Here is a 19,208-nt window from a genome sequence, read left to right as displayed (position 1 = left end):
ATTTCTCTTTTGGCACAGACACAATTTTCGGTTTTTTCCACTACCGACCTTTCTATATTTCAATATTGCCTAAATTATTATATCAAATATATATAAACTCGTCAAAAAAAGTTTGGAAATCTGACTTTGATCGATAATTCCTCCTCGGTTTTGGTAAATATCAATGTGGAATTGATATCAATGAATATATTATTTAATTTTCTTTAAAATGATACCCTACATGATATGATTATGATTCACATGAAGGTGCAGTGCCTTAAAATGTGGGGAAAGGTCAAAATTCAAAAGTTGCAAAATGACACAATATTGAAAGTCACTGTTCTTTTTTCCGTGTGATGAGTGAGTTTCTCAGCGGTTTCTTTTGGCTTTGATCGATAATCCCTCCCCGGTTTTAGTAAATATCAATGTGGAATTAATATCAATGAATGGATCATTTAATCTTCTTTAAAATTATACACTACATTATATGATTATGGTTCACATGAAGGTGCAGTGCCTTAAAATGCGGGGAAAGGTCAAAATTCAAAAGTTGCAAAATGACACAATATGAAAGTCACTGTTCTTTTTTCCGTGGTGATGAGTGAGTTTCTCAGCGGTTCCTTTTAATTCTTTTCACGGCACCTTGACACAACTCTGCACAAGCAAACATAAAACAATCAAACAAACTAACAAACATGCATGGGTATTTCAAACCACGACTCAAACCATGTTATCTCACAGAACCATCATCACGTAAACCACAACAAAACATAAAATGAAAAAGCGGGGCTTGATTTGAATGGATTATCTCTATTGACACAGACAAAGGAATCATGTTCTGTATTGTCCCATCATGACTATTTCTGCTCGTTTTGCAGCTTTTCAATTCACACCTCATCCAACACTTTTGAATCCTGCTCTTTTCGTGATGGCATGATTATAACAAGCATGGTATCATTTTAAAGAGAATTAAATGATATTTTGAATGATAACAAATATGCATTGTGTGAAATTGGGAGTTGGGAGAAATTAATGGCCAAACTCAGATTTCCAAACTTTTTTGAGGGGTTTATTTTATTAAGGTAATAATTCAATTTTTTTCTTAGAAATTCGAATTTGATGAATTAGATCCAACAAATTCTCATTTTCAAATGTCACTTTTAACACATGGTATAATGAAAATAAAGCTTCATGCGTATTTACCATTGTTGATGATGATTGAGGATGCCCACTCCACTCCCTCAAAAAAAAATCCAAAATGAGAAAAAAAGCATACGTAATTAGCAAGATCACATTATTTGTTACTTTATAGTTTTTTTTATTAATATCCTGTAATGGGCATTGCAAGTATACCCAAAACGCAAGTTAATTTTTAATGAAAGGATAACCATTGAACATTCATCACACAAAGAATGTCATCAAAACTTGACAAAAGAAAACATTTTTTATGTTCGGGCTCCTGGAACATGTAAAATAATCATAATCGTAACTTGGAATTCACCGGGAAGTTCTACTGTGAATATTATGTTGAATCGACTTTAATTAAACATATATCAAAATAAGGGAACACAATAAAGGTTGAAATAACCCGCACAAGGGAAATTAAACAGAAATATATGTAACATAGATATTTAAACTTAATGAGGAAGTTCACCCTGACAATAAAAATAGCAGAAAAATTATACACAATATTGCCAAATGTTTAAAACAAATCCATTGAAGAATAAAAAAGTTATTGGAATTTGAATTATTTGATTTGTGACGTCATATGCGAACAACATTCCTACATAATTATTTTCTCAGAAAATTGAAATAGGTTTTTACTGTACCTTAATTCAGAGACAAATCATTTCACACCTGCTTCTAAAAAGAAGTCATCACAAACGATAAAATGAAATTTATGCATTTTTATTACATAACATATGGGACAGCTCCTCTTTTGTGACGTCATAAATCCAAAGCTTTAATCCTTACTATAATTTGGCTAATCTTTGATGGATTTTCCTCAAACCTTCGCCTATGTTTTTTGTTATTTTCTCCAGCTATTTTTACAACAAAATGTCCTTCAGGCTGAAATTCCCCTTTAAAACATAAATGCATTACATACTGTTGTTTTTGGTTTGGTTTATTTACGATAGAAATATATAAATATAAACAAAATATACATTGTAAGATCAAATTATTATAACAGAATCATAACAATAGTAATGAGTATAATACAACATATAAAACTTATGCATATCGTAGGGATGACTGTAATACACACAAGTACAATACATAAATTTAGTATCTTAACATTAAGGTGCTATTTGACTTTTGATAAGGCACTGGGAAATACAATAATACTTTTTTTTTCATTTTATTTATTTTTGGTGCACCGGAGAGACATTCAGTGTAATGGGAAAACTCTTGAAAACGGCTTATACGGCCTATGGAAATGTTTATTATTTTTCGAGAAGCTTAATATCATTTGGGTCTGTTCTGAAAAGCATTCTCCATTCCTTGTCACTGCTTTAAAAAAAAAGTTTTGTCAGAAGTGGGATTCGAACCCACGCCTACAGAGTAGACTGCGACCTGAACGCAGCGCCTTAGACCGCTCGGCCATCCTGACTCACATACCAAAGAAGTGGGCAAATTAATTAATATTATCTAACCTCAAACATATAGTCTAGTAATATATTTATATGCATTTAATACACTTAAAATAGCAATTATGTCATAAATTTCAATACATAAACTGCTACTTCACGGCATTGCAACGAATCATAGTCACAGATGAAGCATAAAACAACCTGAATACGTTGGTAATTCGCCAAAATATTATCTCTAGTCCCATGCATAAGTTTATTCGTAAGTGCATTGACAACTGATCTGTGAACAACGCCGCGCCACTGTGATAATTGCACGGTCTGGATGCGACCATGCGAACGAACAATAGCAGCCGACGTTATCGTTTACAATCGTTTTGCTTGAATCATGTATTAAATGAAGATCTCATAACATTTATTTAAAAATCTCGGCTTATCTGCAGACATCTTGACGGGACGTGAGAGCTGTTGTGTAATTAACATTTGACTTTGCTGTACATGCAGTGCAGCTGTGCAGTGACTGGTACGGACTTCACAAAGGGTGCTAGAATCACGGGGACGCGGACCCGCGGGGGGGCACTCGACCAAAAAAAGTGGTGGGGGTGTGCCGCGGGCGAGACAAAAACGGGGGCCTTGGAGCGGGCTTATAGTAAAAAGGAGGGTCCTCGGAACGGGCTTCGGAACGACAAATGTTTGTTAAAACGGGGGTGCTTGGATCGCCAGCGTGTGAGTGCGTATGCATCCCTATGTAAACGGTCATGCGTGCATGATGCAGCTAGCGCGGCCTCCGCCGGGGAGCTCTGCGGCCGCTTTTCACCAAAATTGCAGCTCATTCAATGCGATCGAAGCGGCGTAACGAAAAATATGCGAAGCTTTGGAGCGGATTTCTCTCTTCTTTTTTCTCGATAAGAAGAAGCGGCTTTCTTTGTTCTTTTTCTCAACAAGGCAAAAATGCTATGCCTGGAACGGAAATTTGAGTGTAAAAATGGGGGTCCCCTCCGCGGCACATACCCACTATGCATTATATACTGAGTGCCCCCGGCCCCCCCTGAGGCGCGGACCACGTCGTGCGGATCGTCTTCGGAGCAGAAAGCTCAAGGTGATCTCTCCGGGTCACATGAAGAAACTGTGAAAGATCGAGGAAAAGCCTCTGATGAAATAAATAAACTTGTCTTAATGAAGGTGTCATTAATCATTGCACTGTACAATTTTCACAACAAAACTCAAAATGACATAATTTAAGTCCCAAAGCCCCCAAGCCCCACTCCCTCCAATGCAGTAGACAAAAAAGTTTGCGGTGAATTTAACATAGAGGTCATCTCAGAAGAACACCGTCACATTTGTGTGTGTGTGTATTTTGAGTTTTTGACAGACGTGTATCAATCAGGTATGATTATTTACGTCTGGGACCGACCTTATAACGTCACCATCCGAAAGACGTGATCAGGGCTCGAACCTCGAACCTCTGCATCAATTTGTAACTTCCCCACAGCTTGGATTACAAGAGCACTCCTCAACGCCCAGTTAATTGATTGCTTATTAGGCGTGTACAAGGGCCTACTACATCATAAAAAATGTTTAACTTTCATCAATTGATTTAATCATCACACTATAGAAGATGAAGAGTTTGGTTGCAACTAAAGGGTTAGGTTTACTTTAGACCATTCGAGAAAAATAATGTTTCTTATTCTCACTTATTGCAATATTCCTATGAGAAAACTAAATTGTCATGATGTACTACCAAATCATGTGAATATGAAATTGGGTATAAAATAAGTCTACCTGTCTTATTTTTTTTTTATATAGGCCTATATATTTTTATCAAAATTATCATTGTAGACCTAATCCCTTTAGCAAGCAAACTGAAATGATTCCAATCTCTTTTGAATAAAAAAAAAGAAAAAGATTTTTCTGATGTGAACTTCAAATTTTCTTTGGTATCATCAGAGCGACTAAAAATCTATTGGTTTTAAGACAGAAAACAATTAAATTTCTGAAAAATGGACCTAACCCTTTTGACAAATGAGCTCTTCAGAAGTTTGCAAAAGGGGGTAGGTCCACTCCAAGATTTTTTTTCTTACTATATTGCAATATTCTTATGCGAAACTAGACTTTCATGATACCCTACCATGTGAACATAAAAAAACATGGATATAAAAGAAATCTTCCTGGATTTGTTTAAATATTATTTTCCAAAAATATTCTTTGTGGACCTAACCCCTTTTGCAACCAAACTGAAATGGACCTGACCACTTTTGAAAAAAAGTGATTTTTCTTTGCTATTTTAATTCACTTTATATTAATGGAAATATCAATTTTCCCTCGGTTTCATCTTACAGAGCTACTAGAAATCTATACATAGAGAAAAGAAAAATCAAATTTGATTAAAAACGGGCCTTACCCCTTTCGCAACTGAGCTCTTCAACAAAATACTGCGCATAATCCCTCGGTCCTTTCTCGCCCCCCCCCCCCGCTCTCTCACTCTTCTGAAAGTTTCCCTCCATGTTCGTGTGGTCTAGAGGTTAGAGCATTAGAGTCATAATTGCAAGATTGTGAGTTCGAATTCCTACTCTGTCATTGTCTCCACTTTGATAAAAAAAAAGGGTGCAAGAGTGATATCTATCGTCTATAAGGTCAGCTACGATGACTGATTGACCTACGTTTCTATAGGTAATTGGTTATATACCAGCTTGGCGTTTACCAGGTGCTGTCCTCCCGAGTTCCTACGGGAGTTATATACCATAACAAAAATCATAACAAAAAAATCAAGGCGTAAACTTATTTTAAAAACTTGAAAGCGAGATGGCGAAGTGATCGAACTCGTTATTTTTGGTCGCTTTACATTTTAAAAATGAAATTAAAGTGTCTCTTCTAAAAAATAGTCCTAAATAAGCGTATTGTCGACATGAGGCGTAATTTCCCTCGCGCTCCTGACGTTTATATTTGTGCACTACATTATTGTTCTAAAAATACATTGTCATATTTTCTTCAAAAGATTAATTACCTCGAAATACCAATTATTAATTGCTGAATTAAAGTCTACCAATCCCGACCGACAGTCTTTGGAATGTCTCATTTCCTAAACAAGATGTTCTTGCAGGATGCAGCAAGAAAGTATTATTGTTGACCAAGAAATTTCACATGGAACATCAACCCTATCTAGGCCGGGGTATTTTGGGAGTTCACATGGCCGGGGGGGGGAGGGACCTCCCAGGCCCCCCTTGAGATCTCGGCCATCGACCGCGCGATCGCGCAGAAAATTGGCACGCAGGTTGTCTGGGAAGTAATCTACAAAATTGTACAGTAATTTATTTCGTGCGAATTTTTATTAAAGGCCTGGTTACACCGCCCGAGCGTTGTTGGAGCGGTCGTGGAGCGGTAGGGTAAGAGGGTCGAATTTCGCTCTCAAATTGGGAAAAAATCGAAAACAAAAATTAAAAAAAAATCAAAAATGGTAAACGGTAGCGAGCGGTGATGATTTTTTTTCTCTCCGCTCCACGACCGCTCCAACAACGCTCGGGCGGTGTGACCATGCCTTTAGTAATTATAATTAGCATGCGAAATCACACTTTTCCCTCTAACTCCTTAAATAAAGCTCCAAATGTTCTAATTTTTAGCATAGAAACTCTTTGTTGTGATCTTAGCAAGTTTACATGACAAAAAAATGATCAGATCAATTTCTTATGTATTATATTGTTTTTTGCAATTACTTGTGTATTTCTTTGTTTTTTATTTTCAATGAAATTCGTTGGGGACTCTTCTAAGATCATAAACAGCATAAAATACATACATTTGGACCAGAAAAACTAAAAATAATTATACATTTATGATTTTTGGTTGAAACACCAATTTACATTAACTTTCTACACACTGAATCACGTTTTTGAGCAATTTTTGGTCTGACATGCACTTACATAACGTTGCGTAATTTCGGAACCGCGCGTACCCGGGTGATGCAAAATTGGTCTCAAAAGTTGCGCAAGACTTGAAAGTAAAAAGTCAGCGAGCAGCGAGGTCAAAAATGTTTGCACGGCGACAATATCGCGATACTCGTTGAGGGGGGGGGGGTCGGAGCCCCCCCCCTACGGCCTAGATAGGATTAAAGGACAAGTCCAACCCAACAAAAAAGTTGTTTTGAATAAAAAGACAAAAAAATCCAACAAACATAACACTGAAGTTTTTTAAAATCAAAATCGGATGAAAAATTAAAAAAGTTATGAAGCTTTTTAATTTCGCTTGATGAAAAAAAAATCGTTATGTGCACATCCCAGGCTCTATGCAAATGAAGGATCTGATGACGTCACCAACTCACTATTTCTTCTGTAGTTTATTCTATGAAATATTATAATTTTCCCCTCATTGTCATGTGAAAGAAAGTTTTGTTCCTCTCTAAACATGTGGAATTACAACTGTTTTAACATTTTATGGTTCAATGAAATGTAAAACATGTAAACGGTTGAATGTTAATTTCCTTCATTTACGAACAAAATGTCATCCAGTCAACATGATTACTTATTTGGATATGTCCTATCACTACACTTGTTCATAATGCGATAAGTCCTATAGTAGGAGGTGTGATATGCAGATGAGGCACCAAAAAAGAACATCATGATACTGAAGAAGAAACGAGTGAAGACGAATACTCTTAACCACCCTCTAAAATGCAAAGAGTTGAAAAATCCAACGACGATTCAGAAACGAGCGTTTCAGAAAGCAATGGAGAAGAATCGTTAATGGCAGCCAACATGGAAGAAACTGAAGACAACTTTGCTTATCGATGATGATTATAGCAGGCCTTGCCAGCCACCAAAGACGGGAGAGAAGAAAAATATCAGATATACATCTCAGAAGAATTGGAAAAGGAAGGTGTATCGAAAAGTCAAATTACTGTGGGTCGTCAATCGCATCTATTTCGATCTTTACTATAAGTTCTTGCAGCAAGGGGTATATTTATTACATTATAATATGTTACATGATAAATGTTTTTCATGACTTTATGAAGCATAATTTGCTTAGGGCCTATGTGTTCATCATTCCCGGTGCTAGCATTTTCTGTTTAATTTATGTTGTACTAAAGCATCCCGTTTTCAAGTCAATATACACCAAATAGGCCTATAGTTCCAGTTATTGTTTTATGTAGTGGCATAACATTATGCTTCTTTTTCATGATTACCCCCTTGATTGCCCCCTTTTAATGTCTGAATATAAAACATTTCCAATCCGCACTAACGTTCGCATTAGTGGATTGGTGAGATATGTTAGCTCTTCATGAATTCCTAAAAAAAAAAATTCTTAAAATTTCCCTTTTTCTAGTCTGAATATCTAAAATTATCAGCTCGCGCTTCGCGCTTGCAATATTTGATTAGTGATTTCAATGACTACAAAAATTTGTTTAATGTGTCTAAATGTAATTCTAACAAAATAAGCAAGCGCTTGGCGCTCTCTTTAGATGGCTATGGTGAGATATATATGCTCTTCACAAATTTCTTTTAAAAAGTCCTTAAATTGTCCATGTTTGAGTTCAATATACGCAAAAAATTTCAGCTCGCGCTTCGCGCTCGCATTGTTTGTTTAGTGAGACAGGTATATATCATGATTTTAAAAATTTGTTTATAGTGTCCCTTTTCAAGGTCTGAATATAAATTTAAATATCCGTTTAATGGCACAATCCTTAAAATTTCTATTTCAGGTCAGAATAGGCCTACCTGGCAACTGAGCGCACTTCGCGCGCGCACTAAGTAACTCAAAATTTTTACTGGTGCCTCCCCTCATGCCGTGACCCACACAATAAGAAATAAAGGTTCTAAATTGAACCCCTGATTTGGGGTTCAAAAATTGAACCCTGCGGTTAGGGTTCATTTTTGCACCCTGCGGGTTCAAAACTGCACCCCTAGGGGTTCAATTTAAAATTGCATTTCAGGTTTATATACATCGTCAGTGATAAATAAGTTTTAGAAAATCTTATTGTTGTTGCCTAGTCTTATATCTTTAAACAAACAAAATATTCTTATGAGATTAATTTGACAAATTTAGGATATTTATTTCATATAAACATTTTGTATCTCACAAAATGCCCTCTGGAAATATCACAATTCTGAATCTGCCAGGGGCCCTGGACCTCAACCGCCTCAGCCCGCAGGCTTCGCGCTACACGAAGAAGAAAAGAAAAAAATAGAAGAGAGCAAGATAAGAAGAAAAAGAAATGTGAATAAAACAAAGGGAGAGGTTGATTGGGAAGTGAAAGAAAAATATCTGGTCATTACACGAAAATGCAAATTTCGCTCGCATATTGCGCTCGTATTTCCTGTTAAAGGGATGGTCCAGGCTAGAGATGTTTATATCTCAATAAATAGAGTAAAAGTCACAGAGCTAAATGCTGAAAATTCGATCAAAATCGGATAATAAATAACGAAGTTATTGAATTTTAAAGATGTGCATTATTCCGGTGAAACAGTTCTAGGCATGTCTTTATGAATATTAATTAGGTTGGCCGATGATGTCATATCCCCACTTGCTCTTTTGTATTTTATCATGAAATTAGGTTTATTCAAAATTGTTCCACCAAGAACTATAACAATTGGAGTGATAACTGATTAAGTGCATTAGTTATTTATTGCTGCAACTTATTTCATCATAATGGAGACACATTATTTACACATGTATGAAAAAATGAAACAGTTATGATCTCATGTAATAACATCAGAAAAGGGAAAGTGGAGATGTGACATCATCAGCTCAACTAATGATTATTAATGACGATGTGCATGAAACTGTTTTCCCAAAATATTGATAAATTTAAAAATTCAATAATTTCATTATTTGTTATACAATTTTGATGAAGTTTTCAGCATTTTACTTTGTGAATTTTATCCTATTCATTTAGAAATATGTTATTTTTCAGCCCGGACCATCCCTTTAAGTGAGATAATCTGCTCACTACGATAATATGGAGCTTTAAATATCCCATTTTAAAGTCAATAAGCACAATTTATTTTGCTCGCGAGCGATTCGAGTTCCCATTGCATTCTGTTCATGCTTACAGAAAGTACTGAATATCGAGAAAAACAGGCAAATTGAAATGTGTTCTCTTCATGAATTACAGAAAACAGTAATTCAAGTGTTTCCGTTTTGAAGTCAATATATCACTTATTTTCATCTCGCATCAATTGTCTAGATACATACCCATACTGTTTACGGTTAAAAAGTGCTTAGAATGTCGAGATTTGGGTTGGAATGGAACAAAATTTAGCTCGCGCTTCGCGCTCGCATAACATGTTTAGTTAGATACTTATCCTGTTCATGATTACCAAAATGTGCTTAGAATGTCAAAATTTTAGGTCAGGATATCACTTATTTTCATCTCGCTCCTCGCATCAATTGTTTAGTTACACGACCATCCTGTTCATTGTTTCAAAAAGTGCTTAGAATCCGAGGTTTGGGGGCAGAATGTCAAAAATTTTCAGCTCGCGCTTCGCACTGGCATTAATTGTTTAGATAGATACCCATCCTGTTCATGGTTACAAAAATGCTAAGAATGTTCAGTTTTGGGTTAGAATATCAAATATCGCGTAAAATGTTTAATCAGATATCCATTCTGTTTATGATTACCAAAACTGTTTAGAATGTCAAAATTTTAGGTCAGAATATTATGTCAAACATTTTCAGCTCGAGCTTCGCGCTCGCATCGATTGCTTAGATAGATACCCATCCCATTAATGGTCACAAAAACTGCTTTAGAATCTCAAGTTTTGGATCGGAAAATAAAACATTTGCAGCTCGAGCTCCGCACTCGTGTAAAATGTTTAGTTCATGATTACCTAGAGTGCTTTGAATATCCAAATTTTAGGTCAGAATCTCATTTTTTTTAGCACAGGCTTCACGCTCGCATCAGTTGTCTAAATAGATACTTATCCCGTTAATTCATGGTCACAAAAAGTGCTTTAGAATCTTACGTTTTTGGATCGAAAAAAAAACTTCAGTTCGCGCTACACTTGCATAAAATGTTTTGTTAGATACCCGTTCTGTGCATGATTACCAAAAGTGCTTAGTATGTCCAAGGTTTAGGTCAGAATATCCAAAATTTTCAGCTCACACTTCGCGCTCGCATCAATCATTTAGATAGATACCCATCCTGTTCATGATCACGAAAGTTTTTGGTTCGCATAAAATTATGTTATGTTGCTTATGATCAGATGATCACCAAAAGTGCTTAGAATTCCAAAATTTTAGGTCAGAATATCATTTTTTTTTTCAGCTCGAGCTTCGCGCTCGCATAAAACGTTTTTTTTTAGATACTCGTATTGTTCATCATTCATGTTCATAGGGGACGCCAATTTTCGAAAAATACACAAGGGCACCAAAGTCAGGTAGGCACGTGGGGTGCAAGTTCCTGTAAATGCGCCTGCCATGTGAGATATCTCATATCGTTTGTAAGAAAAACGAAGATGTACTTAAAACTTCAGACTTTAGTGGGGACTACACGGCAAACACGCCGGTGTTAATTTAACACCAGCCTGGTATCTATTATACAGTGCGTATCAAAAAAAGTTTACACTTAGAAAAAATCCTGTAAAATTATGTATTTGTAAATTCCTGAAGATTTTTCTACATTTTAACATTGGTACAGATCCATTTAAGCAAATGACAATATAACTGTCGAAAAACGTTTCCGCTTGAGCGAGCACCACTTACTTTTGAAAAGTTAGTGAAAAATGATTTGCGCAGAACTTTGAAATAGTTATGCGAATAAAAGTAGACCTTAATCATGAAGAACACGTTTAATTTAGCTTGTAAATTGATTTGAAGACATATTTTACCTATTTTAACTTGTTTCCTTGCCCAATACAATTCGAGAGTGCATTGCACCCCATCCCTCTCCCCCACACACTGAGGCCATTGTGACGATATTTGCTTTACACTGAGCTGTGATTTACATGAAATGGCGTAGGCTTGATTTTCATTTTGTTAATCATTCTCAAGCTTAGGCAAAGTGTTGAGAAACAAGTATTAAATGAAAAATGACATGTAAACCCACTTTAAATGATGAAAACTTAGTAAAAAAATGCTGGAGATGTCTGATATAAGCTTTTGTTCAGATTCAGGTATGTCCTCAGATTCAGCTGGCACAAAAAGGGTAAATGTTGTGCTTACTAAGTGTTGAAATTTCAATTTGGGTGGCAAAATTATTTCAAAATGCTTGAATGTATCCGTTTTATTTCAATTGACTAAACGTGCAAGGGAAATGTATGAGAAATGTTTCGCAGGGTAAGTTTGATTTCGCCCTTTCCCTTTTACACAGCATGAAAACAAGCATTTCTGCGCAAACAGATTTCTGCGAGCTTTACAAAAATGGACAGTGCTCACTCAATCGTAACATTCTGTCAAAACGTTTACTTTCATTGGATAGATGAGACCCAAACCCAAGATTATATGTGAAAAAATTACCCAAATGTTGTATATTTTTTAATTCCCAGGGCTTTTTCAAAGTGTAAACTTTTTTTTGATACGCACTGTATATCGGTCCACACCAGAGAGATGTTAAAACAATACCGGTTTCTCAAGTCGTACTTCGCTTCATAAACTGACCAAGTCATGGTCACTTAGAGAACATTACAGACTGACAAAAGAAAAAGAAATTAGAGACAAAGTATTCATGAAGGTCCCACGTATAGGGGTCGGACGTACATATTTTATGAAGTTGCCCTTGTGATATGTAGATATGATGATGATGGTGTGTGAAATAACGGTGATAATGTTGACGATGCTGATTTTCAAAATAGTAATTGAGCTCGAAGTTGGCTAAAAGCGTCTGCTTGTCGAACCAAAGGTCGTGGGTTCGAGTCCACGCCCCGGGCGGATACATTATGAAAGATTTCTGCCTAAATGAGACAGAAAATCGTGTACAACTCTTGAACGCACACACAGCTCACGGAGTGACCCTGAGTGCAAACAGCTGACTGTGTTACAACGTAGGGGGGTGATACATTTTCGCAATAGGTGTGATCAAACTCACTGGAGGGACTTTAATTCACTTATAACAAAGAAATGTGTACTACAGTACTCCTGTTGAATGCTCTGATGAAAATTATATGAGTTTCACATTCATTTGAACGGGAGGACAAGATTATTGTATATATCGAGTGCATTATCCATAAATCATACTACCATTGCGACCCCTGCCCGGCCGATGGTTCAGGCATGACGATCCTGAGTGACGTCACCGATAGAGACCTCAAATGCCAGGACAGCCTATTCGACAACTAACTTCATCTAGTAAAAAACACGTATTGAAAATATCCAATGGGAAAATGGCTTTCATTTTCATGAAATATACATGCCGTTCCTCAATAAATCTTTAACCCCGTCGTTAACTGCCCATTCATTCTCGAGCAATGGGGGAATGAATACAGAGTGTCTCAAAGTATGTGTGTGAAAAGGTGCATTTTCCATAGAACTTCTGCCAAAAAGCAATGCGTAAGGGAAAAATTAGCCCCAAAACACGAATAGATGAGTTAATCAAATGGAATGAATCATAAAAATCAGTGAAATATAGTTTCTCCTGTACTCATTACTGAATACCCCGACTTGATACGATTAATTTTTCCCCCTCTCCATCAACTTTTAAGAAAAAGGGTGCATATTTTCATAAAAATATCATGTGTTATATCGACGGACGCCCGTGCGTACGAGCAGGAGGAAGCCAAATGTCTCGTATTTTTCATAATATTGAAGCCTGCGTTGTGTGTAAACACCTCGGGCCCCTGTTCCACAGATGCATGCTATGTTAAAGACGGAGGTGCACTATTCGTACAAGAGTAGGGGGGATTCCCGGTGAAGTGGTCCATATGCACTCCCCTAATCAATTGTAACACGCGGAAACTGATGTAGAAAGATGACACACGACACCATTCCTTGTGCTTCGGTTCGTTTAATATCGATGAGTCGTTAAATACAAAATTCCAAAATTTCCAAGTACAGGAACAAAAGATAAAGAAATAAAAAAACCTGCAAAAACCAATGAGAATAAAACAATTAACTAGAATGATGATATATGTTTGAAAAACGCACAAAATAGAAATATACACATATTTGCTTGTGACTCTAAAACATTCATCAATATGACGTCAAGTAGACTAGTAATAATAAATGATAAACATGTTGTCTATATCCATTCATTAAAACTTATTCAATATTGCCTGAATTCAACTCATCTAATCACAAATTCAGTTCCTCCATCGTTACGGATAACTCTTCCAACAAATAAATGAAATACATCCATTAAGTGAAATTTACCAAACAACAATTAAAATATGCCAACAAATTAACATTGAAATACAGTGGTTTATAAATGATAACCACTCACCCTGGCAATCTGGCCTAGAGGACCATATTTCCTCTCGTGATAGCCTCACCCGCTAAACGAATGCCATGTCAAATACCTTTAAAAGGAAAGTAACAATTATTACACATAGTAAGCAATTATTGTAACCCTTTACTCTGAAAACACAAAACTGAAACATTGAATTTACAATTCAATAACCAAAATCAATTTAACCAAAATCTTCAACTCTAAAGATCATTTTACTAAATCGTTTTACTTTACGATTAGAACCGAACACATTTTATGTTTATAACTACATACTACAATCAAGTATACAAGTACAAGTAATTAATATAAAATATCACAAAAATCATCTGAAGTAACAAAGACAGATGCATAACTAATTAATTATTTAATTCACAAAACCCCTTAGAATAAGACAAATATGCTATGCTAGCATAGATAGCACTTTAATATAACCTAACCTCTTATTCCGAACAAAATAAAATACATTGTTAACCAACTTATAAACTATTGTTCAAAACTAACAGAATTGACAAAACAATATCTTACCTATAATTCTGACCCGAAAATGAAGAAGCCTCTCTGCCTGCCCCATGAATGGGGTGCAGTGCAGGAGTGAATTGGAGTAAAATCCTCTCTCCCTTTTATCATGGACCTATTACGGAATAGGTCCATGCTTTTATGCAGTTATCACTCTCCATTCACAGATGCTAAGCCTTGACCATAATGATCTACGTCATACAAGCTCATAGCTCTGGAATGTGATGTTTTGACCCAAAGACCATTTAGCATCACTCTTACCCAGAAAGAGTGTGAATCATACTTTTTAAAAAGCATGAAGATTGATAAACATTTCTACTTTTTACTAATTCCTGTGCACTTCCTGTGAAGGCATCTTTTACTTACGGACAAATGATTAAGAGTAATGAAAATATATGAATTTTCAATAAACAGTTCATTTTGACCTGTTACACAATTATATCGGGAAAAGATCTTTAGTTCGTTTAAAATTCGCCTACCAGGCGCAGGAATCGCCAAATAAATAATAATAACGGCGATTAAATATGTTAACGATCGATGGTAATGTTTGGAATACTTGTGAAAAGTTCATGATACTAATGTGAAAAATAATTGCAATAATGATGATGATGCCGATGTTGCTGATAATTTTCAAAATGCGAATGTTTGGAGTAACCGTGACAATACTAATGTTGAGGGTAACGTTTAATATTAAAAAAACACCTGATTTTACAGAACAAAGAAGATTTTGCAGAAAGCAATAACAGAATCATTCTGTAAATTCATAAAACAAAAAATTTCTTCAATTTAACAGAACAGGTCTGTTTAAAAAGGGAAAAAGGGTGTTTTATAAAAAAAAATCTGGTAGATTACAGATATTCTCGATACTCTGTTGCAGGAACTTCTTTTATTTAAGGATAAATTTTCTAACTAAACAGTGTACGTAGAGGATAAAATCCATATCATTAAGATTAAAGTCCCATCTGACTTTCACATCAGAATCAAAGCACTTGGCATTTTTTCCCTTTTAAGTCTAGACAGTCAAAGCTGTTTTAAAAACATACCATTCGCTTGTGTTCAAAGGATACCCTCATAATTTCCCCAAGGAGAGAAGTGATATCTCCTTGATTTTCCTATGTCGTGTTAATGATGCTTTAAGGTTCATTGCCGCAATTATGAAAAAGGGATTTGATCCGTGTTTATGTAGTAGTAACGTGATGTATAATTGGTGCATACTTAACGAAAGATTGAATACTAGTTCCTATAGCATGATATAGTGTTGTCTTTAATGATGTATAATCATGGTTGTGCAATGAACGATTATGGGTTATCGAATTAAAGTCAGTACATTTCGTAGAAAGATCGTATCATTATGAAAGATTTCTGCCTAAATGAGACAGAAAATCGTGTACAACTCTTGAACGCACACACAGGTCACGGAGTGACCCTGAGTGCAAACAGCTGACTGTGTTACAACGTAGGGGTGATACATTTTCGCAATAGGTGTGATCAAACTCACTGGAGGGACTTTAATTCACTTATAAAAAAGAAATGTGTACTACAGTACTCCTGTTGAATGCTCTGATGAAAATTATATGAGTTTCACATTCATTTGAACGGGAGGACAAGATTATTGTATATATCGAGTGCATTATCCATAAATCATACTACCATTGCGACCCCTGCCCGGCCGATGGTTCAGGCATGACGATCCTGAGTGACGTCACCGATAGAGACCTCAAATGCCAGGACAGCCTATTCGACAACTAACTTCATCTAGTAAAAAACACGTATTGAAGATATCCAATGGGAAAATGGCTTTCATTTTCATGAAATATACATTCCGTTGATCAATAAATCTTTAACCCCGTCGTTAACTGCCCATTCATTCTCGAGCAATGGGGGAATGAATACAGAGTGTCTCAAAGTTTGTGTGAAAAAAGGTGCATTTTCCATAGAACTTCTGCCAAAAAGCAATGCGTAAGGGAAAGATTAGCCCCAAAACACGAATAGATGAGTTAATCAAATGGAATGAATCATGAAAATCAGTGAAATATAGTTTCTCCTGTACTCATTACTGAATACCCCGACTTGATACGATTAATTTTTCCCCCTCTCCATCAACTTTTAAGAAAAAGGGTGCATATTTTCATAAAAATATCATGTGTTATATCGACGGACGCCCGTGCGTACGAGCAGGAGGAAGCCAAATGTCTCGTATTTTTCATAATGTACAAAATATTGTTTAGAAACTTGATGTTACAAATTCTCTGTAAATTAATTTAACTTAAGCTAAAGAAGATCCCTAATTCATGGTTACTCGTGTCCACGACAGCATTTTCTTAATAAACTCCGCCCCATTCACTCGTGCACTAACATGACTAAAAGCATTAAGAAAACCCATGTATTAAGCCCCCGTTCCACTATCACGATCTTAAATCCTATCCAGGCCGGGGGCGCCTCGGAGGCCCCCTAAACGATTCGCGCAATATTTAGCTGCGCGAAAATTTTTGACCGCACCGCTCGCTGACTTTTTACTATCAAGTCTTGCGACCAATTTTGTGTCATCCGGGTAGGTTGTTTCGAAATTACGTAACATTATGTAAGTGCATGTCAGACCAAAAATTGCAAAAAAAAAGTGATTTCGTGTACAGTCACTGCAAATTGTGTTTTCAACCCAAGATCATTAATGTATGATTGTTTTTAGTTTTGCTGGTCTAGATGTATTTCCCTTTCATGATCTCAGAAGAGTCACCAACAAACTTACTTGAAAAAACAATGAAAAACGAAAGGTCCAAAAAACAGAGAAATAAATGAGAAATTGCAAAAAACAATAAAATACATGAGAAATTTATCTGATGTCGCAATTTTTTCATATACACTTGCTAGGAATACCAAAATATTTTTTGTACCAAAAAATGGGAACATTTAGCGATGATTGTATAACAGTTTTCACCGATCGATTCTATTGACTATAATGTACAATCATTCGTAAATTCGAGTGTACCATTACGGGACCCCAATGTCCCTGCCCGAGGATTACGAAAAGTGCAAAGTCTCTCAGTGTGACATAACGCTGAGGACAGATCTGTTCATCTGTTTTGCCTAAGTCCAGGGTCTTACTCGTCAATAGCCTCTTGTCAAGGCCATGTCGGCTGCTTTCCGAGCGAAGCGAGGGATATAGCATGGACCCTGCATGGATATAGCGAAGCCTGGCTTCGCTTCGCGAATTAGGAAATCCCTCGCTTCGCTCGGGAAGCAGCCGCCAGGGCCTCCAGGGCCTCGACAAGAGGCTAACTCGTCAACGGAGTATGCCCTTTAATTGTTATGCAACATCAGTGACCGACTCTCAGTCACTTGCAGCCCGTTAACGTCAAAGGATATTTTGCTTAAGGACTTTGCTCGATTTAGCTCTCTATAAAGTGGGTGGTAATTCGAATTTGAAAAGAGTTTCTCGGGGCATGTTTTGGAGTTAATTTCAGTCGAGTGTTGTTTATTGTAGCTTATTCTCCGAATGTCTGATTAATAGAAGGAAATATCTAGACTAAAAGTCAGCTGCTACCTGTCAGAGAATCAATTTGTGAAGAGACTGGTCTGAGAGACAAGAACTTAAGTGAGAAGTTCGAGGATTCATACAGAGTCAATGAGAGAAGAAAAACGAACAGTAGGTGGAATAAGCGAGGTCTGTGTGAGCTAACACTATAGTGGTTTAGTAACTTCCGAACTCCTATAAATATCGCAACAATATTCTATTGTATGAAGTGTGCACCACTCCTGACATCCTTGTTTTTTTTTTATTTGTTAAACTTACTATAAATTTATGCTCTATTTTTTTTGCTTGCTGTACTATTTAATAGACAAAATATTTAAACTTGAAAGTTGTATATTGTACATATTCAATTTTTCAAAAAATATTAAACTTTAGAATTCTTGGACAATAAGAACTTAAAAACATTTTATAGGCCTACTTGCAGTTTTGTTTATTTAAAAAAAATAGTTTATTTTGCCTGTGAAACTGAATCTCTGTGCAGTGAGATGGATATGGTGCATGCTATTTCCCAATCAGTAAAAACAAACATCCCCATTAAAATCCCCCGTAACTAGCTTATATACAAGTAGGCTCCAAACGAACAAACTCCGCAGTAGTCATGGTAGCGGAGACATAACAACGCCTTATACCAAGGAGATATATATCCACCCCCCTTAGATCAAAGTTCACCATAAAGGGATGGTCCGGACTGAAAGTATTAATAGCTTAATTTATAGCTTTATAGAGTAGATTTCACTGAGCCAAATGCCGAAAATTTCATCAAAATCGGATAACAAATAACACAGTTATGGAATTTTAAAGTTTAGCAATATTTTGTGAAAACAGTCGTCATGAATATTCATTAGGTGGGCTGATGATGTAGCATCCCCACTTTTGTATTTTATAAAATGAAATTAGGTTTATTCAAAGTTTACCTTCAAGAACTAGAAAATTGGATTGACAACTGATTTAGTGCATTAGATATTTATTGCTGGAACCTATATCATTATAAGGGAGACATATTATTCACACAAGTATGAAATATTGAAAGAGATTATGACTTTATGTAATAACATAAGAAAGCGGAAAGGGGAAATGTGACATCATCAGCCCATGCACCTAATGAATATTCAAAACGAATGTTTCACAAAATATTGCTAAACTTTAAACTTCAATAACTTTATTATTTGTTATCCGATTTTGATGTATTTTTGGCATTTTGCTCAGTGAATTGTACTCTATGTATTAA

General features: G+C 36.0%; 1 long non-coding RNA gene and 1 other non-coding gene across 2 annotated transcripts; both read right to left on the bottom strand.

Moving 5' to 3' along the window:
• Positions 1-2,507: 2,507 nt before the first annotated feature.
• Positions 2,508-2,590, bottom strand: TRNAL-CAG. Its single transcript has one exon. It is a non-coding gene; the product is annotated as a tRNA-Leu (tRNA).
• Positions 2,591-13,726: 11,136 nt separating this feature from the next.
• LOC121412214 lies at positions 13,727-14,553 on the bottom strand. Its single transcript, XR_005969571.1, has 2 exons — positions 14,461-14,553; positions 13,727-14,005 (listed from the first exon to the last, which is right to left on the bottom strand). It is a non-coding gene; the product is annotated as an uncharacterized LOC121412214 (long non-coding RNA).
• Positions 14,554-19,208: the final 4,655 nt, after the last annotated feature.

The sequence above is a fragment of the Lytechinus variegatus genome, chromosome 3 (assembly GCF_018143015.1).
Source record: "Lytechinus variegatus isolate NC3 chromosome 3, Lvar_3.0, whole genome shotgun sequence".
Taxonomy (NCBI): domain Eukaryota; kingdom Metazoa; phylum Echinodermata; class Echinoidea; order Temnopleuroida; family Toxopneustidae; genus Lytechinus; species Lytechinus variegatus.
This window is presented reverse-complemented; position numbering and strand designations above follow the sequence as displayed.